Genomic DNA, 13,350 nt, shown 5'->3' with positions numbered 1-13,350 from the left:
ATGAAAGTTTTTATTTTCGTTCCTTTCATTTTTGATTGTTGAAAACACATTTTTTGGCAAAAAATCAACATTTCCAATGTACTATTACAAATTACATTCGATCTGAAATAAATAGTCCATGGCCACCCATACTAATAGAATACGTACATCAGTATATTGAAGATTATTAAACACGTGACCAAAGTAGATTTTTGACTCAATCATAACAAGTGATAATCGAATGTGATACAATAAAATGATTTTTGTTTAATTAATTAATTTATATATTTTGATAATAAAGCTGGCCACACACCTCAATAAATTTTAATCAGTTTATTAGTATTTTAGTTTTTCGAAATGTTTTGTACATTTAGATGATTTTGTACATAATATGCTTCAAAATTATTTATTATTTAGTAAAAAGTTACGATATGAAAAATTTTTCAATTTTTTTTCGATAAACTTTAAAATAAACGAAACATGATAGAAAAAAATTTTTTTCTACTGGTTTATAGTAATTTCTGTAATCTAGTTGATAAAAATACAAGTTTTTTAACCAAATTTACATTTTTTCAATTAGTTATAGTGTTTAATCCCCTAATTTCTATTTTTTTTAATTCAAAAACACTCAGGGGGTCGATTATGATTGATATAACGAGTCCAGAAGTTTTCCAAATTTCCAAACTTGGAATTCTACAATCGTTTTTTTGAAAAAACTTCGTGGAGCGAATATACGATTAGAATGAACGAATTCAAAATTTGATATCTGTCGTCGATATGAAATAAATAGTCCATGGCCACCCATACTAATAAAATACGTACATCAGTATATTGAAGATTATTAAACACGTGATTAATATTGACTTTTGACTCAAAAATAACCAAGGAAATTTGAATATAACGCAATTAAATAATTTTCGTTTAATTAATTAATTTATTTGATATTAAAACTGGCTAATTTTATAGATCTTAGTTAGATAAAAGTTTTTATTCCCGTTCTTTTCATTTTTGATTGTTAAAAACACATTTTTTGACAAAAAATCCACATTTCCAATGTACGATTTTAAATTACATTCGATATGAAATAAATAGTCCATGGTCGACTATACTAATAAAATACGTACATCAGTATATTGAAGATTATTAAACACGTGACCAAAGTAGATTTTTGACTCAATCATAACAAGTGATAATCGAATGTGATACAATAAAATGATTTTTGTTTAATTAATTAATTTATATATTTTGATAATAAAGCTGGCCACACACCTCAATAAATTTTAATCAGTTTATTAGTATTTTAGTTTTTCGAAATGATTTTTTTTCAAAAAATAAATGATTTCTAATAATTTTTTATCAAAAAAAAACATTACTGAAAAATACATCAAAATTTTAAACAGTTAAACTCAGAATTCTTAGCAATGGCTGGGATTTAATCAAACAGTTGATACTGAGCAGGTTTCCAATTTGCAAAAAACTTATTCGATATAGATTCACCAGCTCCTGGGAGGTTAGATGGTAGTTTTTAACGCGAATCGATTGCAATTACTGCGATCGATCCACCTTATTCGATAAATGATGAAATTTTTGACTTACAAAAACCTTAACTAAAACCTTCCGTTACAGACCAAAAAGTTCCTCGAAACAACAAAATTTTCTACGACTATCGTTGTCCGCAAAGCTCCTTAATGTTAAAAAACAAACCATGAAAATACACGGATGATTTTGCGTGACACAATCCATCAGTTAGAATCGATTTCGCGATTAATATTTAATGAAATAATCGATATAAAACCAGTAATTGAATAAACGGCTTGAAAGTTAAAACCAGTTTGGTGATTCTCGATATGTTTAAATCGGAAAAGGGATTAAACTCGGGGACCATCAGCGACGATTTCAAATTATTAACAAATTACATAAAAATCGCCAATTTTTGTTCCTACGGGAATTTTTTCAAATTAACAGCGTTGGTATTATCAGTTATTTTCGCTGCGGTGTCTTATTTTTCGTATACAATTGGAATATTTGAATACCGAGATCACAACCCCACGCTCAAAGGGATGACTTTGGTACTTACCATTTCGAACGCTTTATTCCTTCAATATTTCATGGTATCGTTGATGGCGAGGAAAAGGAAACATTGGGACGAATTGTTCGATAGTATGCACACTTTTGAAAATATTTTGAAAACTTGCGACTACTTCAAAATCGAAAAAATACGGAAATTATCCGGTGGAATCATTTTTATATTTCTAACTATATTCCATTCGATTTACAGGTAATTATCAAGTTTTTTCAGGTGTTTTGAGCCTCTATTTTCTTATAGAGTACGAAAAATTGTTAAATTTAACTTGTACGGTTCAAGATTGGACTTATATCAAGGTTTTTGAGATACATGTAAACCTGAAGTTTGTAACTGACCTTTTGGTCTCGATTTTGCTCTAATTTGACCTAATATTCGCTAATCCCGAAACTGAAGACCGAGCTCCATCTGTTAAGACCATCTTTAGCACCAAGAGAGAAGCTGCAGGTCCAGGAAATTACGAAAAATTATACTTATATCAAGGTTTTTGAGATACATGTAAACCTGAAGTTTGTAACTGACTTGTTGGTCTCAATTTCGCTTTAATTTGACCTAATATTCGCTAATCCCGAAACTGAAGACCGAGCTCCGTCTGTTAAGACCATCTTTAGCACCAAGAGAGAAGCTGCAGGTCCAGGAAATTACGAAAAATTATACTTATATCAAGGTTTTTGAGATACATGTAAACCTGAAGTTTGTAACTGACCTGTTGGTCTCAATTTCGCTTTAATTTGACCTAATATTCGCTAATCCCGAAACTGAAGACCAAGCTCCGTCTATTAAGACCATCTTTAGCACCAAGAGAGAAGCTGCAGGTCCAGGAAATTACGAAAAATTATACTTATATCAAGGTTTTTGAGATACATGTAAACCTGAAGTTTGTAACTGACCTTTTGGTCTCGATTTCGCTCTAATTTGACCTAATATTCGCTAATCCCGAAACTGAAGACCGAGTTCCGTCTGTTAAGACCATCTTTAGCACCAATAGAGAAGCTGCAGGTCCAGGAAATTACGAAAAATTATACTTATATCAAGGTTTTTGAGATACATGTAAACCTGAAGTTTGTAGCTGACCTTTTGGTCTCGATTTCGCTCTAATTTGACCTAATATCCGCTAATCCCGAAACTGAAGACCGAGCTCCGTCTGTTAAGACCATCTTTAGCACCAATAGAGAAGCTGTAGGTCCAGGAAATTACGAAAAATTATACTTATATCAAGGTTTTTGAGATACATGTAAACCTGAAGTTTGTAACTGACCTGTTGGTCTCAATTTCGCTTTAATTTGACCTAATATTCGCTAATCCCGAAACTGAAGACCGAGCTCCGTCTGTTAAGACCATCTTTAGCACCAAGAGTGAAGCTGCAGGTCCAGGAAATTCCACGAATTGAGGAACCACATCAGAGAAAACTACGTATGGGATTCGTGGTCATCTCTAGGTCAGGTCAGGTATTTCCGGGACAAAAATCGAATTGGAAATCGTAATTAACCCATTTCGAAGTGAAAACCCAGATATTTTTTCTAACCTAACCAATTTTTTTGCAGCATATACTATTTCACTTTCCAAAACAGTCTGTTCGATAATTTTTTCGTCATACTCAGTCTCAGGGGATTCTGCACGTTGTATTTGATATTTCTCGTCACGTTTTATTTAATCTTGACGCGTTGGTTGGACAACCGGTATAAATTTATGGATAAATACCTGAAAATCATGGTTACCAAACCAGGATATTATCTCGTAGTGAGAAAAATGATCGTAACTGTCAAATTGGCTCATAATATCGTCGAGAAAATCAATTATCTGTATGGGGGTATCTTGTTTTCGGGATTGACAGTTTGCGTCATCAAGATATTGTATTATTTCGTATTGGCATTGGATCTGATTTCCATTCCCACCGAAATCAGGTGCATCAATTACACGGCGCCCATTATTTATGCTGTAAGTATACAAAATACTTTTTCTTAAACCCCCCGTACGTTCGTTGTTGAAATTACCAACCTATTCGCCAGATTTACGCGCGTCGGATTATTATTTATCCCCGCAATCGACAAAATTCCTCAACGGTTAAAGATATATACTTCCGGAACCGTCCTCGTATACACCACTGGATCTTTAAACGGCTGTACCGATTTGTTTACATATCGTTTGGTTTAAATTCACGAATCAACCCGATAGACGGCACCGCACGTAGATTATTCAAAATGACGTCACTATATAGTAACGAATTTGATTTTTTTCCAGATATATCTGGTGGTATTGACGATGTCTTGTAATTCAGTGGAAATAAGCGGATATTCTCTTATCAAAACATGTTATCTCGTTCACGAAAACGCCTTATCAAATATAGATAAGGAACATTTAATGTTGTTGGTTGGATATATAGATGAATGGAAACCGATTTTTTCGGCTTGTGGTTATTACGACGTCAACCAATCGAGTTTATCTTCAATATTTTCGGCCATAATCACCTATCTGATCGTATTGATACAATTCAATATGGTGCTGAATTGATTTACGCGAAATCGGACCTCAAAACGAATTAAATTGACTAACAACACGCCACGCCACTCCACGCCACGCGCCGAATACACCGAATGTGACATTAGACAATCGAATCTTTGTCGAATCACGAAAAAGCGATTGGAAACACAATAAATTGTTTGACGTATAAATTTGTTGTTTTTTTGTTTACTAGTGTATATGATTAACATTTTTTTAAAAAAATTTGCGTTCCTTTATTGTACATACACAACCCAACAATCGTGAAATAAATTTGAAGATAAAGAACGAAATGTTTTCTAAAATAAATTTTGTTAATACCCTCGTATATAATTTAAATGTAATAGATACCGTTAAAGTGAAAAATACCATTTAGATTATAAGCAAATGCAAACCTATCAGACCTATAACGATTTTGAAACAAATATCAATAAAATTTTATGTTGCACTCACGAGAAATATTTTGAAAAAAAAAGTCAGCATACCTAGCAAAACATAGACGTTTATTTTGGGGTGTCGAGCAACAGTTTATTAATTCTAGTTATCCAAATATTTGTGAAAATAGTCTACCTGAGGTTTAGAGTGGTATTCACTTAATTTAATTAATTAAACTCGATGTTAAAGTCTAAAAATCTCGATCAATAAATTGACAACTATTCACCAAACACATACTTATTAATTCAACTGTCAACTGTCATATCAAGATCATAGATCTTAAATATATCGAACAAATTTTATATTAGTTATTATTGTCGGTTAATTTATTTTCTAAATTTTGTTATTAGTGTTTTTTTTCCTTTAAGTTTATTTCTAAAATTGCACGCTCTTGTTTCTTTTTTATCAGATGAAATGAAAAACTCGTTCCATGGCATCAGCAAAAGTGCCATCGTGTGTGCAAGGTCAATGACAAGTATGTATACGCACAACTTCAAAATTAATTCGTTTTGTATTCCGAATGGGGTCGGGAGGCATGAAGATTCGCTCAATATTACACGCTAAATATCTTTTTTATAATAATTATTGATATTATTTGCAAATTATTCAATTGAATTAATAATTATGAATATCGTCAACTGCAATTAATCTACAGAATAATGAGATTTTGATTAAAAACGATTCTTCTTTTTCCATAGATAAATTATATTAAACTCGCACGTCGTCGTGTATGAAATAAAACACAAAAAACGAAAATAACAGTCACAGTAACGGTTTGATGATTGATATACCGAAATTTAAATAAAAATCAAACACAAACAAATTAATAGTTACGAGTCGAATCGTAATAAATAATAATATTTGAATTTTAAATTTTCTAACTGTGTATACACACAACATATTAATTATTTAATTTGTTTTATGTTATTGCCAATAAGTCGATGAGCTTTCACCATTATTTCTACCGAAAGGTACTTTAGATAACTCGAAAAAAAAATAATTAAATGACATCACTAACTAGTATTTACATTTTTATCTTACTCAGAAACTTATTTCGACAATATCTATTTATCAATTTTGACAGAAACACTGTAATTTTATACGTATCTACAATATATAAATACGGGGTATATTCAAAAAGTAAACGTTTGTTGTAGTGGTTTGAAAAACGAAACTTTTTTTCGTAATTTAATAGCCGGACCTTGTACCACGCCCGCGTTGACGTTTAAGTTCGCGCCAAGCCAATGAAAAGAGGTATTCAGGTCACATGACCACGCATGCGTAGCACGAATAATTATTATAAAGTTTATATAAATAATGTTTTAGATTCTTTTCTGACATTGTAGTTGTTAAATCATCGATCTATATGACACTCGGATGACGCTGTCGTTTGTCAAATCCATATGACGTTTATGAAGTTTTGTGACATTTCAGATCGAACAAAGTATTGACGGTTGTTCAATTAGTTAAAAATAAAACAACTTCACGCACTATATTAATAAGTTTATTCAAAGATGAATTATGACGCGCGTTTAAATAGATGATGCTGATGTATATAATTATTTTTTAAAAGGCGTTTCGACGAGTTTATTTACGATGATAAAACTTGATTGATGAACGGTAACATAATTCATTGTTTACTGTTCTTTTATCGTTATAATATTAGACAGGACCGTACTAAAAATTTTTTATCGGATTTTGTATATTTATTTAAGTATCCGAATTCTTTACCGATTTTCGTGAAAATTTATAATTTACTTCTTCTTACCCTCCTACGTGGTCGCAAGGCGTGAAAATTGTTTTTGAGGGGCGAAAAACACCCTTTATCGAAAAAAACTAATATTTTAGTTTTTCCTACTTTTTTTCAATTCGAATGTTTTTCGTTTATGCAGAATGAATATTTTATAATGGAAAATTTATATATTTCGAAGTATCAACCCTTAAAAATCTTTAAAAACTACCCTTTCGATGAAAATAACGATTTGAAACGTTGTAATTGCATTTTTAATATGAAAAATTTATAGTATTTTAATAAAATTTAATTGGTTATTGATTTTTATTATTCAACCCTTAAAAACTACCCCAAATTAGATAAAGAATAAAATAAAAATAAAATCTAATGGCTGCCAACTTTTAGATTTTGCATTTTTTTTGTTATTTCATGTCTCTAATTGAAATAATTTTTAATTGTCTATACCCTGTCAACCCTTAAGAACCACCCCTTTGATAAAAAATAAAAAAAAATGACTGTTGATGTTTTGATTTTGATTTATTTCGATATTCGAGTGTATTTTCCAAACACGAAGTGATTTTTCATTTTTTACACCCTGACACCCCTTAAAAACCACCCCTTTACAAAGATTATAAGTATATCATCTCTTGGTACTCTCAAATGTACCTACAGGCAACTTAGTATTAACAGAAAAAAATTTTTCTTAATCTATAATTCAAAAAAAATAATTTCAAAATTTTATTTTTTATGTAACTCCTTTAATTTTGAAGTTATCGCATACTACAAAAAACCATTTTAAAGGTAATTTTCAGGACTACAACCCTATGTGTGTTAGAAGGGCTTGAGACCCTCCACATTTTATTAATAAAGGGTCAAAGTGCTGTGGATGTAGTGACACTTTAGTGACGGATTAATTTGGTTACAACTCCGTCAATTTTTTTAGTACAAAAAAAATAAAAAAAGCAAAATAATCGTCATAAAAAATGCTTTAATTTGATTCTTCATTTGTTTCTGTATCTCGTATAGTTATTGAAAAAAAAATTTTTTTAAAAATAAAAAAAAAATATTATTTAATGCTCATTTTTTTCAAAATTATGCATTTCTAATCAGTCAAATTTTCAGATGTCGTAAATAACATTTAAATAAAGTATTTGGTACAAGGAAAAAGTTTAATTTTGATTCTCAATGAAATGAAATTACTTTTAGTACAATTTTTTTTATATAGTTTTAATTATTTTACACTATATCTCATGAAAATTCCAGTCGAAACGACTTTTGTCAGTAGTCATTTGAAAGGTCTTTTTAAGCTCTTTAAAACGTATTATATGACTTTTTTTCGAAAAATGTACCATTTTCCAGTTATTTGAGGTTAAATACTAAATTACGTAAAACCAAAAATTATTCAAGTATCTATAACTTGCTGTAGGTGAAACATTAAAATTCAAAATATATCTTAATTTCTTTGTTTTTTTATAAGCTTCATTTTTGTCCATTACACTTTTTTCGATAAAACGCATCGTTACAAAATTATACGTAAAAAACTATTTTTTTGACGAAAAATCGTACTTTTCAATTGCGAATAACTCAAAAACTATCGATCTGACGAAAAAACTTTATACGACATTTTTTCATTTAAATTTGCTAATCTATCGATTTCTGTGGTTATTTTTGATAAAAAAATTTTCACCCCTTAAAAGGGGTAGTAACCCTCCAGGAGGGGGTTGAACGCTTCGGTACCAAGTAGACCTCGCTTTTTAGATACACACCTGTCAAAATTTCAATTAAATCGTTGCTGCATTGAAGAATTCGAAGGGAAAATGCTTGTTTACCTGGTCTACCTTCCGAAGAGGTTTCCAAATCAATTTTCAATCAATTTCTGCTAAAACCAGTTTAATCAGGTATTTCCTGAATAGAAAATTCTAACCACGAATGTCGCTACTCAAGTTTCGAGACAAATTAAATCACTTTTGAGCGCGTTTTAATCGGAATTTTTTCCCATTTCCAATTCGACGATTTTCTGGTTAAAAAATTCTGATCCACGGCTCAGAATTGATCGTTGCGGTTTGTCCTAATTGTACACCGACGTCGACGTTCAGATATTCCGGAAAACGGGCCACAAACTTTTGTTTTTGCGACAAAACCAGCAAAATTCCAATCGATCCATACCTCGAAGTTACCTACCGACCCCCGTATAAAAAAACGCGTCTGAGAGATCGAAAAATTTGAAAATATTCATGCCAGATGAGGTTTCTATCGAATTGTATCGATTCGGGAATTATTTTATTCAATCTCGGTCGTGTTTTTGAGAATCGTCATCATCAATCATTTTATCATTTGTATTCACACGAAAATTCACTTAAGTCGTATCGCAAACGATGATTGAACGTTTAGAATTTTCAAAAACGAGTTTCAGTGGAAGGAAATTAGATTTGGGAAGTAGAGAAAAGAAAAAATCGGGTTTTAAACACAAACAACTGAGAAAAAACATTGGGGTAGAAAATATTGAAAAATTACGTCAATTAAAAATGAATTTTCGTCGTTTTCACGTCGTTTTCACATAAAAACAACTACAACCGAAGTTGTATTTTGTATTTTCCAAATCCTTCGCTTTTTTCGGCACGAAGTCTCCTTTCCGAACGTCGAATTACGAGATTTTTGGTACTCCCCTCGTATTTTTCCCATATTTTTGTGCGACTTATCAACGTTCCGATTTTTTTCTATTTGAACCCCACCTTTCTTAACATTTTTCCAAAATTTCAGCTCAATGCCTCTATTATTTTGGCGTGCGTGACTTTTTAAACATTCATATGTTTTTAGTCGATATTCGAACAAATTTGAAACCCTGTATTTCCAATACTGTGCGACTTATCAACTTCCTGATTTTTTTCTACTTAAATCGCACATTTTCTAACATTTTTCCAAAATTTCAGCTCAATGCCTCTATTATTTTGGCGTCAGTGAATTTTTAAACATTCTTATGTTTTTAGTTGATATTCAAACAAATTCGAAACCCTGTATTTCCAATACTGTGCGACTTATCAACTTCCTGATTTTTTTCTACTTAAATCGCACCTTTTCTAACATTTTTCCAAAATTTCAGCTCAATGCCTCTATTATTTTGGCGTCAGTGAATTTTTAAACATTCTTATGTTTTTAGTTGATATTCAAACAAATTCGAAACCCTGTATTTCCAATACTGTGCGACTTATCAACTTCCTGATTTTTTTCTACTTAAATCGCACCTTTTCTAACATTTTTCCAAAATTTCAGCTCAATGCCTCTATTATTTTGGCGTCAGTGAATTTTTAAACATTCTTATGTTTTTAGTTGATATTCAAACAAATTCGAAACCCTGTATTTCCAATACTGTGCGACTTATCAACTTCCTGATTTTTTTCTACTTAAATCGCACCTTTTCTAACATTTTTCCAAAATTTCAGCTCAATGCCTCTATTATTTTGACGTCAGTGCCTCTTTAAACATTCTTATGTTTTTAGTTGATATTCAAACAAATTCGAAACCCTGTATTTCCAATACTGTGCGACTTATCAACTTCCTGATTTTTTTCTACTTAAATCGCACCTTTTCTAACATTTTTCCAAAATTTCAGCTCAATGCCTCTATTATTTTGGCGTCAGTGAATTTTTAAACATTCTTATGTTTTTAGTTGATATTCAAACAAATTCGAAACCCTGTATTTCCAATACTGTGCGACTTATCAACTTCCTGATTTTTTTCCTATTTAAATCGCACCTTTCTTAAGATTTTTCCAAAATTTCAGCTCAATGCCTCTATTATTTTGGCGTCAGTGACTTTTTAAACATTCTTATGTTTTTAGTTGATATTCAAACAAATTCGAAACCCTGTATTTCCAATACTGTGCGACTTATCAACTTCCTGATTTTTTTCTACTTAAATCGCACCTTTTCTAACATTTTTCCAAAATTTCAGCTCAATGCCTCTATTATTTTGGCGTCAGTGAATTTTTAAACATTCTTATGTTTTTAGTTGATATTCAAACAAATTCGAAACCCTGTATTTCCAATACTGTGCGACTTATCAACTTCCTGATTTTTTTCTACTTAAATCGCACCTTTTCTAACATTTTTCCAAAATTTCAGCTCAATGCCTCTATTATTTTGACGTCAGTGCCTCTTTAAACATTCTTATGTTTTTAGTTGATATTCAAACAAATTCGAAACCCTGTATTTCCAATAGTGTATTTTTTTCCGATACGTCAGTTCAAAAAGTCAGAATCGAAACAAAAATAAATAATACCGGGTGTTTAAATCTCAAATAATGCTAAAAATCTGTAAAATTAAAAAAAAAACTTCATTTAGTGATTCCCCGGTAATATTAATCAAAATCCTGCAATTACCGTAAAAGGAAACAACGTGGCAACGAGGCAAAAGCTTTAAAACGTCCACGGGGTTGCCAATTACATTTTTAAATGATTCTTCGTAAGAATCGTCATATTTTCTTTCCCGTTTTTGAAAAATCATCCAAAATAACGTATTTCGAAATAGAAATCGACGTTCCTCAACTATTATTCGGAACTTTTTCGTCGTTTTCACATAAAAACAACCACAACCGAAGTTGTATTTTGTATTTTCCAGATCCTTCGCTTTTTTCGGCACGAACTCTCCTTTCCGAACGTCGAATTACGAGATTTTTGGTACTCCCCTCGTATTCTACCCATATATACGTGGGCTGAATCGGCAAGTTTGAACTTTCGCGTAAAATCAACGAAATTTTACGAGGTTTTTCGTAATTTTTTTTCGTTTTTTCAAAATTTCCAAAATACGCGGAATTCTTTTTATTTTTAATTGAACGAATTGTTGTGTGCGGTTCGTACATCGAAGAAAAGTGTAACGATTCGACGACGTCCTCGTCCTCGACATCGTAAGAAGTGGAAAGAAGAAGAAGAAGAAGAGACCGTTGGTGACGTCGATCGACGCGCCGGTGGATCTTCTTTGCGAATTCCGATCCAAGCTCGCGAAAGACTCGAGAGGGAGGGGGATAATATAAGTAAATCAGTTAATCAAATGGTCCAATAGCGAGTTTTCGCATTTCAGTATATACACAGTCGAAAAAAAAATTTTTTTATTTAGGGATAAGTTCGTGGAAATCAAATTTGTCAATTCGATTATAATTTGTGTGGTGATTTTTGTAATATGGTATTTGATTTATGATTTTTAAGGGTGAGTTTTCGAATTTTGATACAAGATGGACAGAATTTATTTATGTATACGGGGGAGGGAGTGAAATTATAGAATTAATTGTTTAAATATATTTTTTTTGGGTTTTTGAATTGTCTTGATGTTTTTTTAAAAGTTTTTTTTAAGACGTTTCGACGTGTTGTTAAAACCGGTTTCCATTGATTGATACAAATACGCAAATAATGTCAAATTATATTGGATGAAACGTAGAATTTTTAGAAATGATAAAAAAAAACTAATTTTGATTCAAAAAATAACTAAAATTTGGAAAATTTAGAGCTTAAACATATGAAAAGGTCTGAGAAATAAGAAATTGGAGAAATTTTCAATACTATGGAACTTATCAAATTCCTGATTTTTTTCCTATTTAAATCGCACCTTTCCTAAGATTTTTCCAAAATTTCAGCTCAATGCCTCTATTATTTTGGCGTCTGTGATTTTTTAAACATTTTTATGCTTTTAGTTGATATTCGAACAAATTCGAAACCCTGTATTTCAAATACTGTGCGACTTATCAACTTCCCGATTTTTTCCTATTTAAATCCCACCTTTTCTAAGATTTTTCCAAAATTACAGCTCAATGCCTCTATTATTTTGGCGTCAGTGATTTTTTAAACATTCTTATGTTTTTAGTTGATATTCGTACAAATTCCAAACCCTGTATTTCCAATACTGTGCGACTTATCAAATTCCTGATTTTTTCCTATTCAAATCCCACCTTTTCTAAGATTTTTCCAAAATTTCAGCTCAATGCCTCTATTATTTTGGCGTCTGTGATTTTTTAAACATTTTTATGCTTTTAGTTGATATTCGAACAAATTCGAAACCCTGTATTTCAAATACTGTGCGACTTATCAACTTCCCGATTTTTTCCTATTTAAATCCCACCTTTTCTAAGATTTTTCCAAAATTACAGCTCAATGCCTCTATTATTTTGGCGTCAGTGATTTTTTAAACATTCTTATGTTTTTAGTTGATATTCGTACAAATTCCAAACCCTGTATTTCCAATACTGTGCGACTTATCAAATTCCTGATTTTTTCCTATTCAAATCCCACCTTTTCTAAGATTTTTCCGAAATTACAGCTCAATGCCTCTATTATTTTGGCGTCAGTGATTTTTTAAGTATACTTATGTTTTTAGTCGATATTCGAACAAATTCAAAACCCTGTATTTCCAATATTGTGCGACTTATCAACTTCCTGATTTTTTCCTATTCAAATCGGACATTTCTTAACACATTTCCAAAATTTCAGCTCTATACCTCTATTATTTTGGCGTCTGTGATTTTTTAAACATTTTTATGCTTTTAGTCGATATTCGAACAAATACAAAACCCTGTATTTCCAATATTGTGCGACTTATCAACTTCCCGATTTTTTCCTATTTAAATCGGACATTTC

This window comes from Diorhabda sublineata, chromosome 8 (genome assembly GCF_026230105.1).
Source record: "Diorhabda sublineata isolate icDioSubl1.1 chromosome 8, icDioSubl1.1, whole genome shotgun sequence".
Lineage (NCBI taxonomy): Eukaryota > Metazoa > Arthropoda > Insecta > Coleoptera > Chrysomelidae > Diorhabda > Diorhabda sublineata.
This window is presented reverse-complemented; position numbering follows the sequence as displayed.